The following is a 13,337-nucleotide window of genomic DNA, read 5'->3' as shown; positions in this document are numbered from 1 at the left end:
TCCTATCGCTGTACAAAACACAACCATCCTCCCTGTCTCACAATGCTGTAAACTTCATTTTATCTTAGATTTATCTCTCATTCCACCTGCAAAATTGGTCACAAAATCCTATCAGTGCTACCTTCACAATATCTCTATAATCTGCCCTTTCCTCTCAATCTAAATGCTACCACACCGATTCAAGCACTTATTTCCTACCTTGACTATGGCACCAGCCTCCTCACTTACCTCCCTCCTTCCTGTCTCTCCCCTCTCCAGCCCATACTTTACTCTGCTGCTCAGATCATTTTTCTGAAGAATCATTCAGTTCATATCTCCCCACTCCACAAAAAAAACTCCAAACCCTCCAATGGTTGCCCATCCATCTCTGCATCAAACAGTAACTCCTTAACAGTAATGTCACTCACCTCTCCTACCTTACTTTGCTGATCTCTTACTGCCACCCAAACCACACACTCCTCACCTCTAACACCAATCTTACTTTCTGTGCCTCCATCTAGTTTATCTCGCTACTGACCTGTTGCTCACACTCTCTCTTGGGCCTGGAATTTCCTGTCCCTGCATATCTGTCAGTCCACCACTGTCCCCATCTTCAAAACCCTCCTAAAATCACATCTCCAAGACACCTTCCCTCACTAGGCCCTCATTTCTTCTCCCTGCCCTTCTTTCTGTGTCACCTAAACATCTGGCTGTGAATCCCTTAAGTACTTTGATATCCTTTCCTGCCCCTCGGCACTTGTGCACATATCCTTATACTCCATTTCCCCTATCTCTGATTTATGTCTGCCTCCCTCTGTAGTCGCTAAGCTCATTGTGGACAGGTATTATGCTTACCAACTCTATTCTACTGTATGTTCCCAAGGGCTCTGCACACAGTCAGCATTCAATAAATATCACTGATGGATTTTTTTTTTCATCTGCCCTTCCTTCTGCATCACCTATGCACTCGGGTCCGTTCTTCTTAAGCACTTTGCTACTCACCCCACGCCCCCAGCCCTTATGCACATGTCCCTAAACTCTGTTTCCCCCCACCCTCCCATCTATAATTCATGTTAATGTCTATCTCCACCACCTGGACTGTACCTCCTTGAGACCAGGCCCTGTGTTTACCAACTCTATTGGATTGTTATTCCCCAAGTTATTTAGTAATGTGCTCTGCAAAGAGTAAGCTTTCAATAAATACCAGGAACTCCAGCTCAGGAAGAGGCAACTTATCAGCAAAAAGTGTACCAAGGAGGTCACATGGTCTGGTGACAGTCACACACACTAAAGTCACTTCCATTGCACAGAATTAGTCATTAGAAAGAATAGTTCCCTAATCTCACTAACCTAGCCCTAAACATATGCTCCATGTTGATTAGGCAAACATAATGGTGAGGGCACATTGATAAATCCTCTCATACTGTTGTGACACATACTTCAGAAAACACAATAGCCAAGTTTCAGATAAACAGGTTTTGATAACATCTCAAAAGGTTATCCAATAAATAAAGCCCTATCTAAGGGACCTTCTCATGCCACATAACACCAATTCTCAACTGACAATTAGACTATTATGGGATATGCTGTCTCTATAGGAAAAAACAGTGCCCTTACTCAAGTGTGTCAAGTACTCTAAGTTTTACCTTAGAAACTGCTCCTCTTACTTGAATGGTTTTGTAGAATATAATAGGGTGGATACTGGGGAAGGGAAGGGAGAAAAGAGGTACTCTTACAGAAAAGGTTGAAAAATAAATTGAGAGGTGGTAAGCTTGTTTTCCTCCAAAGTTTTCACAAACCCTGGTAATGACAGCTTACTAATCTTTATAAAATTATTTTGTGAAAGGAAATTAGAGGCCTCTTCTCCAGCTGAATGGGGCAATTACTGTTACAGGTCACACAGACTGTTTATAAACAAATCACATTCAATAAAGAAAGAACACCGACATTCTAGACATCTGAACCAAAGCAATTTAGAACTCCCCACGTACTAAATATATCTATGAGAGCATGTGAATTGGAAGGGGGAGGTTCTACCTCAGTTTTAATGTACTCAAACTTTAAATTACTCCACAGAGCAGATCTACAATAAAGTGCTCTGATATTTTTAACAGCTCTAGGTATATTATTTTTAAAAGATTTCGTTTTAAAGCTCTAAAGTTCTAAAGCTTGAGAAGTGCTTGGGGCTTCGGTTAACTCGTCCTACACCTTAAGGGCTGGGTCTGGAGGACTGGAAAAATGCCAACAGCCCCACTCCTTCTGTGATAGCACTACTCTGAATAAGTAGATTACACACACACACTGTCTCTCCCTCTCTCTCTCTCCCCCCACGGGCACCCCTTTGGTCATAAAACGGAAAACTGGTATTTGCAGAGGAAAAGATTTCATAAGCCACTGCCTTTGTACAAGGGAATAACTGCCTAACTTAAGGTTCATTTAACCCTAAGATTACTGCCCCACTAAACTCTGCTAAACCTCCCTTACCAGCTCCTCTGTGAAACCATCACCCACCCACCCTTCCCTGGTCATTTAACCTACAGGCCTTCCAGGGCAACGTCGATTCCCACAGCTGTTCCTTCCGGATGCCTAAAATGGGTTCTTCACGTAGCTATGGATTTCTTCCCCGTTCTGCTCGCTACCTCCTCCTTGCCCGGGTCTTTCCCTGTAACGGCTGCGCTCCAGATAATGCCATTAAGTGAGCGACTGCTGCCAGTTTAAGGCAAACAGTTGTCCCTCTGGGAGGGGGCCTTGAGAGTAAGCAGTTTCCTGCTCTAGAAACCACTGGAACTCTGCACTGCGCCTTACACTGAAGTCAGTTCTCCTATAACGCAGGGGTTGTGTTCTTGTACGACCCCCGGTAACTCTCTGTCCAACACTTAGGGGTGACCCAGACATGTGTCGTGGGAACAATCTTCTCTGAGTGTTTGCAATGTAAATACTGGTTATGGACAAATTGCTCCAAACTCTCCCTACTGCGTAGAACAGTGCTCTGTACATAGTCCGTGCAACTGTCTAATTCAACTGAGTCTATCTGCTGGTCTCCTCGCTTACAACACATCCTGGCCCCAAGCACTCACGATATGTCAAAAGTGGAAACAGGTCATGCCCTCACTGCTGACAGAAACCAGTATTTGTCATCTCCTTTCCCGACACTGTCCAAAGGCTACAGGGAAGTCAATTCAATCCCTCAAACTAAGTCAAGCCATGTGAGACAGTGCAGCCCAACTTCCCCACAAGCCTTCGCCACCCTCCGTGTCCAACTGATTAGCTTATGTCTACACTTGTGTTTAGTTCAGGGCCTGGCGCATAATTTTTTTAAAAAATCTAATTTATATCAATTATATTATATAATTAATATATTAATATAGTTTATAATTATTATATATGGGGGAAGCAGCGTGGCTCAGTGGAAAGAGCCTGGGCTTCGGAGTCAGAGGTCATGGGTTCGACTCCCTGCTCTGCCGCTTGTCAGCTGCGTGACTGTGGGCAAGTCATTTCACTTCTCTATGCCTCAGTGACCTCATCTGTAAAATGGGGATTAACTGTGAGCCTTGCGCGGGACAACCTGATTACCTTGTGTCTACCCCAACGCTTAGAACAGCGCTCTGCACAGAGTAAGCGCTTAACAAATACCAACCTTATTATTAATGTCTGTCTCCTCTTTTAGACTGTAAACTTCTTGAGGGGAGGGAATGTTTCTACCAATTCTGTTGTATTCTCCCAGGCGCTTAGTACAGTGCTCTGCACATGGTAAGCACTCAATAAATAGGACTGACTGGCATCCAGCACTGGTCCTTTTTTGCTGCAACTGCAGTTCCCACGAGCTGATGCCTCCCCACTACCCAACCTCCACCCCTAGGCAGTGGAGCAGAGGCAAGGACAACCCAAGGCAGGAAGGGAGCATCAGCTGCTCTGGGCACTACTTTCTCTCCGCCAGACCACCGGGGCCCTGTTCCTCTACAAATGCGGATACACAGTTTTTTCTGTTTGCTTAAAAAAAAGGTAAGCCTTCAAATTATTTTCATCCGTCATTAAAGAAGAATGCAATAGCTCCTCGGAAAATTCTGGAGTTTAAAAAGAAGTTCCAAAACAATTAGCATTGCAATATAAGGTTTTCACTCTGCTTGGATTTAACTGCCCCCATGGCCACACAGCTCCACAGGTTCATAATATGGTTAGGAGCAGCTGAGATTTTTCCAATATTGTATTGCTGGAAAAGGCAGCTGAGTACAGAGTCCCTTTTCCTAAAGAGTTTAATCCCCTGATCATTCCAGTGACAACACCCTCGGTATCTCTGGTCAGATTCATCTAAACAGGATTCAGAGCCTTTGTGGGTGCCAAGCACCACGTGAGATGAGGGAGGCCGCCTCCTCCTCTGCCCGACCCATCTTCAATGGTTCCTTTGAAGAGTGAATGAATGAAGGTTCAGGGTAAACAGCCTAGTCGTTGGTTCCGGGCCTGGCACAGATAAATAAATGAGAAAAGTAGACTTTTAAACGTAGAGGTGGGTCCTGAGCGTTTTGAACAGACTGTAAATTGCCAGCCCACCCTGACTTTAGTACTTACCCTAGCCTGGACAGAGGTCTGGACTCTACTCAGGGGGCTGGCCTTACTGCGGAGGACAGGCTATGCTGCAGCACATGTGTGGCAGAGAGGGATAGGAGGTACATGTGTGGTAGAGCAGTACTCACAGCTTAACCGGAGCCCAGGCCTGGCAACTTGGGAGAGTGGAGAGGCGGCATCTCTTAATGGTAAGAGCACGGGCTTGGGAGTCAGAAGACATGAATTCTAATCCCAGCTCCGCCACTTGCCTGCTGTGTGACCCTAGGCAAGCTGTTTAACTTCTCTTTGCCTCTGTCACCTCATCTGTAAAATGGGGATTAAGAATGTGAGCCCCGTGTGGGGCAACCTGATTACTTTGCATGTATCCCAGCACTTAGAACAGTGTTTGGCACATAGTAAGCGCTTAACAAATACTATAATTATTATTATTACTACGATTCCCCATGTAACACTGATTTGCTCATATCAGTCATATCACTAATTATAGTGAGTTTCAAAAACTTATGAAGTCAGTACAAGATGTATAAATTACAAAAACATCTTCAATATATTCTTTAAATGAACAATCTTATGGTAACACACTAAGTAGTTTTTGTTTTTTATCCTTAATAGCTTTAAATGTACATCAGGACACTTAATGGAACTTCAGAAAGCATCTTGTGCAGACAATACAAAAACTGAGCTCAGGGGTTTAGTCTATTTACCACAGAGCTGAAAGAAAAAAAATACTCAGTGTGGAAAACTGCTTGGAAGACGCTGATTTAGTTTTGATTTCCAGTAGACTCTAGTCCATACTTCACTCTGCTGCTGGCTCATTTTTCTACAAAAACTTTCAACCATGTTCCCCACTCCCCAAGAACCTCCAGTGGTTGCCCATCCACCTCTGCATTAAACAGAAACTCCCCATATCGGTTTTAAAGCACTCAATCACCTCGCTACTCTCCTACGATCACCAGCCCACACATTTTGCTCCTCTAATGCCAACCTACTTACTGTACCTAGAGCTCGTCTATCTCGTCGCCAACCTCTCGCCCACGTCCTCTATGGCCTGGAATGCCCTCCCTCTTCATATTCATCAATTATTCTCCTCATGCTTCATAGGCTTTCTGAAGGCACATCTCCTCCAAGAGGCCTTCCCTGACTAAGCTCTCTTTTCCTTTTTTTCTACTCCTTTCTGCATCACCTTGGCTTGTCCCCTTCATTCATCCTCTTTCCCAGACCCAGAGCATTTATGTACATACCTGTCATTTATTTATATTAACTATGACTCCCTCTGTAAACTGTAAGCTCAGTGTAGGCAGGGAATGTGTTTGTTATACTGTACTCATCCAAGAGCTTAGTAAAGTGTTCTGTACCCAATAAGCTCCTAATATGACAAAATGATCATATTCTATTATGGAAGCCTATTAATGGAGAAAAACCTTGAGTATAAACATCACTAAAGGTAGAAAAAAAACATAACCCTACTCAACTGTGCCACTCTCTGAACAGCCATGATAAGAATGTGTATAGCTTTTAATTCAACAATAAATACGAGTGTTAGGAAATGTAGGTCTCCGCTTCTAAAGATTAGACTGAACATTGTGAACAAAAAGATTACCAGCTCTATGGTTAGATTCAGCAAGAAAACTGTGTCTAAAATTTTCTGAGGAGGGTCAATGAACTATTGACTGAGATGAGTTTCCTTTTAGAACTTTTTTTTAAAATGGCATTTAAGTGATGATGATGATGGTATTTGTTAAGTGCTTACTATGTACCAAGCACTGTTCTAAGCACTGGGGGAGATAAAGGTTATGAGGTTGTCCCAGGTGCTTACATTGTGCCTGGCATTGTAGATACAAGATAATCAAGGGACACAGTCCAAGCCCCATGTTCTACATGGGACTCTCAGTCAACCTCCATTTTACAAATGAGGTTACTGAGGCACAGAGAATTTAAGTGATTTGCTCAAGGTCACACAGCAGGCAGCGTAGAGTAGGCAATAGAATTTGGGTCATCTGACGTGCAGGCCCCTGCTCTTTCCACTAGATCACCTTGCCTGTGTTTCAACGTACGTATACATGTACATACGTAGATATCTATCCGGCAAAATATGCTACGAGTGTTGCTGCCTTGTTAGTGACTGTTTGTGCTCCTGTGAACAGCAACAAGGAAGAGATTGGTGAAGGCACTAATGGGCTCTACCTGAGGCAGGTGATTAAGGGCCTGTGAGAGGCAGAGCATGGAGGGACCCACTCTCCCTGTTCTACCTAGTAAGGGGTCTGGACCAACCAATGACTGCCACGGAGAGCCACAGCTGCGATACCTAAGGCAGATAAAAGGCGGTTGCGTGGAAGCCCACAGGCCTGCTGAGACCCAGACAGAAGGAAGCGTTGGAGCAGCAGGCTGGTGGCAGAAAGAAGCATTGACAGAATGGGCTCCTTTGACCAGAGACTGGTATGGGAATCTTGGTGGTATGTGTCACTCCCTTGCACACTGGTGAAATTGAGTAAAAAACTTGTCACCTTAACCTTGGTGATCAAAAGTGTGGTTGGAACTCTACTGCGCGTCATTGAGGTTCCCCTAGTCCACAAAGGTCCTGGTTGGTTCGAAAGAGGGGATTGCAACAATATCTAGAAGTTTATATATATAGCAGTCATGCAAAAGCACTGTAAAACTACTCTAATTCAGATTTTGAGTCAAAAGAAGTGATATTTTCACCCCAACTCTGCTGAATGTCCTCTTAACTGCTATGCCTCAACTTCCTCATCTACAAAATGGGAACCAGTTATCTACTCACTCTTCCTCTTAGATTGGGAGCCCCGTGTGGGTAATAACCAAGGCTCATTCAGTTCTTTTTTAAAGAGTATTTAAGTGCTTACTATGTATCAAACACTGTTCTAAGCACTGGGATAAATACAAGTTAGTCAAATCAGATGATGTCCCTTTTCCACATGAGGCACATTCTAAAGCAGCAGCATGGCCTAATAAGAGCCCAGGCTTGGAAATCAGAGGTCGTGGGTTCTAAACCTGGCTCCACTGCTTATCTGCTGCGTGACCTTGGGCAAGTCACTTCACTTCTCTGGGCCTCAGGTACCTCATCTGCAAAATGGGGATTAAGAGTTTGAGCCCCACGTGGGACAACGTGATAACTTTTTATCTATCCCAGTGCTTAGAACAGTGCTTGACACATAAGTACTTAACTAATACCATTATTATTAAGGAAACTACTCCAGCACTTAGCACAAAGAACTTAATACCATAATTGGCAAAAACTTCTAAACTGCAGAATTAAGAAAACAATGGTATTTGAGGGCTGGTCTCCACATACAAGTCTCTCAACCCTTACTCACCCATAGCCCCAGATGAAGCTTAGCACTGATTTAAACATAAAAACTCCAGCCAGCCAAAGCTATGATCTACTTGTTCCCTCTGGTTTCTCTAATAATCCCTTCTTTGCTTTCTCAATTCTTTGTAGTTCTCCTCTTGTGCCTGCCTGTTTGCCAATGGCAGCCATTCTCCCTGCCTCATAGCAGTAAGTGGTAATAGTTAATTCTCCTATTATGTGTGCAAGGCACTATACTACGCATTGAAACAAAATGATGTAGGACTACACACCATCTCCTGTCCTGAGAGGTCCACGTTTAGATAATATTGCACAGAAAAACCACCTGAATTATTGCAAATTCCAAAATAATGCAGTTGAACTGTATTAGTAATAACTAGGTTATGTTGCATGCATTTAGTTGCTCAAGAGTATAAGCCTCCTCAAGGACCATGCCAGGAATCCCCTTGGGCATGGTACAAAGGGAAGGGCAGGGATGCAGGAAAAGGGAGGAAGTTTCTAAGTACACCAGGGACATTTCTAAATTGTTAGCTTTGGGGGTGGCTCTCTTCCTGGCTGGCAAGATGAGGAAGTTATTTTTCATAAAATTCCCCACGTCACTGTGGGTAGAGAAGTACCTTGGGTTCAGGAAGCGGCCTCTCCATTACACCTAGAAAAGGTGAAGATGGAAAAGGCAAGCAAAGACTCCCTTGCCATTTACCTTCATCTCCAAAGGCTTAGGATAAACCCTATTACATCCCTCCCAGATGTTTTTGTAATGGCCAAGGTCCAATTGGGCATGAGTCAATGAAAGCCAATTTACAACCCATTACTGGTATTTACTGAGCACTCACTGAGTGCAGAGAGCACTGTTTTAAGGGCTTGGGAGAGGACAATACAATAGATATGGTAGATATGATCCCTTACCTGAGTTTAGAGTCTAGAAGGAGAGAGGGACATTAAAATTAATTACCAATAGGTGAAGTAGCAGAGGATAAGGATATGTTCCCAAGTTCTGTAAGGCTGGGATGAATATCAAGTGCTTAAAGGGTAAAGATACAAGTGCACAGGTGATGCAGAAGGTAGGAAGAATGAGGGAAATGAGGACTTAGGCCTCTTCAAATATACAAGAGGCAGTGTGGCCTACTGGGAATAGCTAGGGCCTGAGATGGAAAGGTTCTGGTTTCTAATTATCACTGCCACCTGTTTGCTGCAAGACTTGAACAATTCACAGCTCCTTTAGGCACCACTTTCCTAATCTATAAAATGGGGATTCAATACCTGCTCTTTCACCTTCTGAGACTGAGAGTCATGTGGGGCAGAAAGTGTGCTCGTTCTGATTATCCTGCATCTACCGAGGCACTTAGCCTAGTGCTTGGCACTTAGTGTGTTTAAGTAATATTAATATTAGAGTAATGGTCCTGCTGCATATATTAAATGACATTTGAATTTCAAACTGATTTATCATATTCAGTATCTTTGCAAGGTCAAAGGGGTCTAGGGAAATGGTTTTCTAAGGTCCTCATACATGAAATTGAGGGTTTAACTCGAAGAAAATACTCAAAACATACACAACAAAACTAGAGTGTAAAACCATCCCACTTCAAGAACTCCTCCCTGGTAGAGTACTTTAGGAATCAGTTAATGCTATTTGCTTAGCACCTATGGAATACAAAGCACTGTATTGACTGATTCAAGGGATTTTTAATGGTCTGAAAGGCAGAAGACCTGGGCTCTAATCCCTGGTCTACTTCTCACCTGTTTTGACCTGGAATAAGTCACTTAACTTCTTCATGCCTCAGTTTCCTTTACTGTAAAATGAGGATTCAGTTCCAGTTCTCCCACCTAGATTGTGATCCCAATATGGGACAGGGACTATGTCCAAGCTGATTAATTTGTATCTAGCCCAGTACTTACCACTGCTTGACACAGCCTTAGTGCTTAAAAAAACAAAACAAAAAACCCCAAACCATATACACATCATCTGCCCTCAGGATACCAAGATCAAGGAATAAACTTTTTCAGGACATTAAGCTAAGTATTAGGTAGTGAATTACAGCCCCAATAAATATCAGATCTCTGAATCCTTAAGTCTTTAGTAACCTCAGTGGGCTATAATAATAGTATTTAAGTACTCACTATGTGCCAAGCACTGTACTAAGTGCCAGGGTGGATACAAGCAAATGTGGTTTGACACAGTCCCTGTCCCAGGTGGGGCTCAGTCTCAATCCCCATTTTACAGATGAAGCAACTGAGTCATTGAGAGATGAAATGATTGGCCCAAGGTCACACAGCAAATAAGTGGAGGAGTCAGGATTAGAACCCATGACCTTGACTCCCAGGCCTGTACTCTTTCTCCTATGCCAACCTTAGCCCATTATGGGGTAGGGACTGTCTCTACTGGTTGCCCAATGGTTCTATCCAAGTGCTTAGTACAGTGCTCTGCACATAGTAAGTGCTCAATAAATGCAGTTGAATGAATGAGGTCATCTAAAGGTATGCCTTAGGTCTCTCTAAGGCAGCAAATGAATCAAACACATGTCACAACCCAGGAGAAAGATTTGAAATTACGTCTCTCCCAGTTCATCAGCAGGAAAAGGGCCCTGAAATAGAAATGGTAAGAGAAGCAAACACAGAATAGGGGGAAAAAAAATCACATCCATCCCACAGGAAAAATCTACATCTCCAGCTGTGATCTTATTCCTTCTCTTCAGTCTTGTATTTTTTCCTGCCAAAAGCTCAAACTTAACATGTTTAAAACAGAACTGATTTTCCCACCCAACCCTGTCCTCTCCCTGACTAACCCCATCACTGTAGACAGCACCACCATCCTCCCTGCCACATGAGCCTGTAACCTTGCTTTTAGCCTCGACTAATGTCTCATTGAATCCCCAAAATTCAGTCTTTTCACCAAATCCTGTCAGATCAACCTTCACAGCATTGCTAAAATCCACTCTTTACTCTCCACCTGAACTGCTATGTTAATACAAGCACTTATCCTATCCTGCCTTGATGAGTGGCATCAGCCTCCTTGCTGACCTCCCTGCCTCCTGTTTCTCCCCACTCGGGTCCATACACTTCACTCTACTGCACAGATGGGTTTTTACAAAACCATTCACTCCAGGTTTCCCCATTCAAGAACTTTCCATGATATCTCATCCACCTCTGCATCCAAATGAAATTCCTTACCATTGGCTTTAAAGCATTTAAACACCTTGGTCTTTTTTTTTTACCTTACCACTCTGATTTCCTAGTACAACCCAGCCCACACCATTCATTCCACTAATGCCAACCATCTCACTGCACTTCCATGTTGTCATCTCATGGCCAAACCCTCCCTAGTGTCGTGGGACTCTTCCCCTTCACTCATTCAATCGTTTTTATCGAATGCTTACTGTGTGCGGAGCACTGTACTAAGCGCTTGGAAAGTACAATTTGGCAACAGATAAATCCCTACCCAACAAGGGGGCTCAGCCTAGTTCATTACTAGATGTCATTCTCCCCACCTTCAGACTGTATTAAAAAGCACTTCCCTAAGCCCTCATTTTCTTTTCTCCCCTTGCCTTCTGCATCACCCTTACACTTGAATTTGCACCCTTCACTTCCCCCATCTTCAGCCACACAGCATTTATGTTCATATCTGTAATTTAATTAATGTCCATCTCCCACTGTAAGCTCACTGTTTGAGCAGGGAATGTGTTTCACAACTTTGTTATACTGCACTCTTCCAAGCACTTAATAGAATGCACTACACAGTAAGCACTCAGTAAATAACTAGACACACACAAAACTCATGATAACCAAAAAAAACACAACCACCAAACCCTGTAGCTCTTTTCTCAGTTACTCAAAAGGGATTCCTTGATCAGACAGATAGGAGTCACCTTGCAATACTAGGTCACACTAATGCATCCTGTCTCCAAGAACAAACACAGATGATAATCACGTGTGATGCCTGAATCCTCCATTATCCAAATATCAATTTAATGCAGGAATTTAACCAATCCTTTAGTGGAATTTTTGCAATGATAATTTCTGTTTATGTCCAAAGGAAGAGAATTCCACATGCTTGCCACCCACTATTTAAGGCAAAACAAAAAACCCACAAAAAGGCTACCAAAATAATCATATGAACAGCTACAAACCCATTTCTTGTTTAAAATTGCAACTCTTCTACATTTTGCTTCCTTTGCTATTTTAGGGCCATATAAATGGTGGTATTTGTTAAGTGCTTACTATGCGCAAAGCACTGTTCTAAGCGCTGGGGGATACAAGGTGATCAGGTTGTCCCACGGGAGGCTCACAGTCTTCATCCCCATTTTACAGATGAGGTAACTGAGGCCCAGTGCAGCGACTTGGCCAAAGTTATACAGGTGACAAGCGGCAGAGTGGGGATTCGAACCCAGGACCTCTGACTCCCAAGCCTGGGCTCTTTCCACTGAGCCACCCTGCTCTATGTCATGTGCAGTTGCACAGAACACTGTACCATGTGGCTCAGTGGAATGAGCCTGGTCTTGGGAGTCTCAGGTTACGGGTTCAAATCCCAGCTCCGCCACTTGTCAGCTGTGTGACTGTGGGCAAGTCACTTAACTTACCTCAGTGACCTCATCTGTAAAATGGGGACTAAGACTGTGAGCCTCACATGACACAACCTGATTACCCTGTAAATCTATCACAGGGCAGAAAACAGTGCTTGGCACATAGTAAGCGCTTAATACAGTGCTCTACACCTAGTAAGTGCTCAATAAATACTATTGAATGAATGAATAACAAATACCAGCATTACTATTACTTACCTCAGTGACCTCATCTGTAAAATGGGGATTAAGACTGTGAGCCCCAAGTGGGACATCCTGAGTAATCTGTAAATCTACCCCAGTGCTTAGAATAGTGCTCGGCATAAAGTAAAGGCTTAAATACCAGCATTATTATTATTATTATTATAAAACCTCAATTAGACTGTAGGCCCGTCAATAAGCAGGGATCGTCTCTAGCTGTTGCCGAATTGTACGTTCCAAGCACTTAGTACAGTGCTCTGCACATAGTAAGGGCTCAATAAATACTATTGAATGAATTATTTAAACTTACCTCAGTGACCTCATCTGTAAAATGGGGATGAAGACTGTGAGCCCCAAGTGGGACAATCTGATGACCCTGCATCTCCCCCAGTGCTTAGAACAGTGCTCTGCACATAGTAAGCGCTTACCAAATACCAACATTATTATTACTTAACTTACCTCAATCACCTCATCTGTAAAATGGGGATGAAGACTGTGAGCCTCCCGTGGGACAACCTGATTACCCTGTATCTACCCCAGCGTTTAGAACAGTGCTGGGCACATAGTAAGCGCTTAACCAATACCAACATTATTATTAACTTACCTCAGTCACCTCATCTGTAAAATGGGGATGAAGACAGTAAGCCTCACATGGGACAACCTGATTACGCTGTATCTACCCCAGCGCTTAGAACAGTGCTGTGCACATAGTA

The 13,337-nt window shown here is 43.4% G+C and overlaps 1 protein-coding gene across 3 annotated transcripts in view; it reads right to left on the bottom strand.

Annotated features, from left to right (window-relative positions):
• MOSPD2 (motile sperm domain containing 2) overlaps nucleotides 1-13,337 on the bottom strand; it is a 53,757-nt gene that overhangs the window by 39,375 nt on the left and 1,045 nt on the right. The gene's annotated exons all lie outside the window — the stretch shown is intronic.

The sequence above is a fragment of the Ornithorhynchus anatinus genome, chromosome 15 (genome assembly GCF_004115215.2).
Source record: "Ornithorhynchus anatinus isolate Pmale09 chromosome 15, mOrnAna1.pri.v4, whole genome shotgun sequence".
Classification (NCBI taxonomy): domain Eukaryota; kingdom Metazoa; phylum Chordata; class Mammalia; order Monotremata; family Ornithorhynchidae; genus Ornithorhynchus; species Ornithorhynchus anatinus.
Note: the sequence above shows the minus strand (reverse complement) of the source record. Positions and strands in the feature narration are given on the sequence as shown.